The following is a 4540-nucleotide window of genomic DNA, read 5'->3' as shown; positions in this document are numbered from 1 at the left end:
ATTAAGGAAAGAGTAGGACTGCTGCTTGAGGTAGATGGGATGGTGGTAGTGTCTTGTAGAAAAAAAGTCTGATTTGTTCAACAGAATGACATTTATTGAGTCTGTAGATGCCAAAGCTAGGTGTGGACACTGGACACACTGAATGACAGTCAGCATCCAGAAAGATCTTAATAAGCTAAACACTGAGTTCACTTTTAATATAAAATTCCATAGAGATGAGTATAAAGTCTTAGATTGTGGTTCAAAAAAAAATAAAATTCACAAGTAGAAGATGGAGGTGTGCCATTTAGACAGTAGCTCATTTAAAAAACATCTGAGGTTTTTAGTAGATCAAAGATTCAGAAGTGTGATATGAAAGCCCCAAAGGGCAAAGATAACTTAAATTGCTTACTCATATAGTTCTTGGCCTTGGCCAGCTCCTATATGGAATGTGGTCATCATATTTTAAACAGGCCATTTAAAAGATGAAGAGGCGTCAGAGTAGGGTCACCAGAATGCTGATGGGCTTTGGGAGGAACCAATGTTATTTATATGAATTAGAGAAGCTTTAAGGGGACCATAATGGTGGGTTCCAGGTATGTGGAAGATAGATTAGACTTGTTCTACTTGGCTCCAAGGGCAACTAAGTGGCGCAATGGATAGAGTGCAGGGCCTGGAATCAAAAAGACTCACTTTTCTTGGTTCAAATTTGACTTCAGACACTTACCAGCTGTGTGGTCTCTTGGCAAGTCTCGGCCATATTTACCTTAGTTTCCTTATCTGTAAAATGAACTGGGGAAAAAATGGCAAACCACTCTTGTATCTTTGCCAAGAAAATCCAGAGGGGGTCACAAAGAGTTGGACATGACTGAAAACGATTGAACAACAACACTTGGTTCCATAGGGGAAAATTAAGACCAATTAGTAGAAGTTGAGGCAGCTAGGTCATGCAGTGGTTAGAGTGTTGGGTCTGACTGGAGTCAAGAAGAATGGACTTGAGTTCATTGCCATTCTTTTTCTAAAATTGCTTTTATGGGGGTGGAGTCAATATGGCGGCATAGAGGCAGCAAAAGTTCAGATCTCTGAAAACCCTTCCTTACAGATTACAAACTAAATCCTCCTAGGGGATTGAAAATCAAACCTAACAACAAGACAGAGCCAAGTAACCCTCCTGCTGGACTCAACCTAAAAGATCTGCCCCCAAAAGTCAGAATTTGTGAACACTCCAGTTTAAGGGGAAGGAGGAAGGAAGATGCCAGGACCCCTCCCCCACCTGGAGCATTAAGCTTCCAGTGGAAGCTGGAACTTCTGGGCAGGCAAAGGGGAGTACCTTGTGGGTAAAGCTGTGCCAGGCTCAGAGTGTCCAGCACAAGCAATGGGGAAGCAGTTAGAGAAGAAACACAGAGCACAGAGTGGGAGGCATAGTTGTAGCAGTGGAGACACTCCATATTTCACCCCTCCTTCCCGAGGTTTTGGCTTTACTGCACATTCAGCAACCCTGCTGGACTTAATCCCATCAAAGCCTCCAGAGGGCAGGGAAACTCAAAGTCCAATACCCCCTCCCCCACAGACTGCACTGAGTAATTTACTGACAAACTACAAGGGTGAAGGCATAAAGAAAAGCCCCAAACCACAAAAAATGATAGGAGCAAGAACTATGGCAATAGCAGGGAGTAAAGAAGGGGGTAAATATGAGCAAACAACAGAAAAAGAAAAAAGAAATTACAATTGACAGCTTCTATAAAGGCAATGAACAAAGAGCAAATGGGACAGAGAAGGATGAGGGAACTCCAAGAAAAAAGAAAAAGAAAAACAGAAACCCCATCAAATTGGATACAGACTCTGGAAGAACTCAAAATACCATTCAAAACACAATTAAGAGAGGCTGAAGACAGCTGGGAAAAGAACTTAAAAACTAAGAAAATAGTGTCTTGAAAGCCAAAATCAACCAGCTTGAAAATGAGGCAAAGGAGATGAAAGATGAGGCAAAGAAGATGAAATATAACCTCCAAAGAAAATCAGATCAGAAGGAGGATGACCAAAAAGCCAGGGATGAAATCCAGTCTTTAAGAACCAGAATACAACTAGAAACAAGTGACTTCACAAGGCATCAGGACACTATAAAACAAAATCAAAAGAATGAAAAAATTAATGAAAATATGAAGCACCTCATTCACAAAACAGAAGACTGAGAAAATTGTTTCAGGAGAGACAACTTAAGAATCATTGGTCTACCAGAAGACCATGACAAAAGAAAAAGCCTGGACATCATCCTATAGGAAATTATCAAAGAAAACTGCCCTGATATTCTAGAACAAGAGGGAAAAGTGGAGATTGAAAAAATCCACTGATCACCTCCTATACTTAATCCCCAACTGACAACACCCAGGAATCTTATAGCCAAATTCAAGAACTATCAGACTAAGGAAAAAAAAAAACATTGCAAGCTACTAAGAAGAAGTCATTTAGATACCATGGAACCACAGTGAGGATAACACAGGATCTGGCTGCACCCACACTGAAGGACCGAAAGGCATGGAATATGATATTCCAGAAAGCAAGGGAATTAGGTTTACAACCAAGAATCAACTACCCAGCTAAACTGACCATATTCTTATAGGGGAAAGAATGTTCATTTAACAAAATATAAGAATTCCAAGCATTTGTAAAGAAAAGACCAGACCTGAACAGAAAATTTGATGCCCAAGCACAGAACTCAAGAGAATCATCAAAAGGTAATTAAGAAAGAGGGAAAAAAGAAAAACAAAACAAAACAAAACAAAACCCCAAGCACTTTTTAAAAAGAGACCTAATAAGTTAAAATGATATGTATCCCTATGAGAAAAGAAGTCATTGGTAACTCCTAAAAATTGTTATCATCACCTGGGCAGCTAGAAGAATTACACTTAGAGGAAACAGTGACAAACTGTATAGGATGAAATGCCAAAACATAAATATGTATATAGATATATGTATACATAAATACATATGTGTGTGTATACAACTAGAGCTAAAAAAAAGAGGTTAATACTAAAAGAAATAGGAAAAGAAACAAAAGGGGGTAAATTTATATGTCACAAAGAAGCTCATGGGGGGAGTGGAGAGAACATCAATACACTGGAAGGGCAAAGAGGTTGGAGATAGGAAATACTCAACTCTTACATGCATTGAAATTGACTCAAAGAGGGAAGAACAATCAAATTCATTGGGGCCGAGAATTGATTTGTTTCCTATAGGGAAGTGGAAGGGTAACAAACAGACTGGTGGGGAGGGAAGCAGTACAAGGGAGGGAGAGGGTGGGGGTAGTTTAAAAAGACTGTAAAGAAAATAAGGGGGGAATAAGAAGGGAGGGGGTAGAAAGGGAAGTAAAATAAATGTGGGAATTAGGGGGACTGATTAAAAACAAAACATTGGTGTAGAAGGAAATAATGAAAGAAGAAAAGGCAGGAGTAGGAGTAGAATTCAAAATACTGGGAAATACACAGCTGTTAATCATAACTCTGAATGTGAATGGAATGGACTCACTCATAAAATGCAAGTGAATAGCAGAGTGTATTAGAATCCCAAACCCTACCATATGCTTTCTATAAGAAACATGCATGAGAAAGGTAGACATGCATAGGGTAAGAGTAAGAGGATGGATCCAAATCTATTGGGCATCAACTGATAAAAAGAAGGCAGGAGTTGCAATCATGATATCTGACAAAGCCAAAGTAAAAATAGATCTAGTTAAAAGAGATAGGGAAGGTAATTACATCCTGATAAAAGGCAGTATAGACAATGAAGAAATATTAGTACTAAACATGTATGCACCAAATGGCATAGCATCCAAATTTCTAAAGGAGAAACTAGTGGAGCTCAAGAATGAAAATAGATAGTCAAACTATACTAATGGGAGACCTGAACCTTCCTCTATCAGAACTAGATGAATCAAACCAAAAAATAAATCAAAAAGAGGTAAGATAAGTGAATGAAATCTTACAAAAATTAGAGTTAGTAGATGTGTGAAGAAAAATAAATAGGGATAAAAAGGAATATACCTTCTTTTCAGCAGCACATGGTACATTCACAAAGATTGACCATGTATTAGGGCATAGAAACATTGCAAGTGCAAAAGAATAAATGCCACCTTCTCAGATCACAATGCAATGAAAATAACAATTAGTAAGGGTACATAGAAAGGCAAATAAAAAATTAATTGGAAATTAAACAATACAATTCTCCAAAATCAGTTAGTTAAAGAACAAATTATAGAAACAATTAATGACTTCATAGAAGAAAATGACAATGATGAGACATCCTTTTGAAATCTATGGGATGCAGCCAAAGCAGTACTCAGGGGGAAATTCATATCCTTGAGTTCATTTATTAACAAATTAGAGAGGGCAGAGGTCAATGAATTGGGTATGCAAATTAAAAAACTAGAAAGTGAACAAATTAAAAATTCTCTGATGAAGACTAAATTAGAGATCCTAAAAATCAAAGGAGAAATTAATAAAATTGAAAGTCAAAGAACTATTGATTTAATAAATAAGACTAGAAGCTGATACTTTGAAAAAAC

The sequence above is a fragment of the Monodelphis domestica genome, chromosome 7, assembly GCF_027887165.1.
Source record: "Monodelphis domestica isolate mMonDom1 chromosome 7, mMonDom1.pri, whole genome shotgun sequence".
In the NCBI taxonomy this organism is placed as follows: Eukaryota; Metazoa; Chordata; class Mammalia; order Didelphimorphia; family Didelphidae; genus Monodelphis; species Monodelphis domestica.
This window is presented reverse-complemented; position numbering follows the sequence as displayed.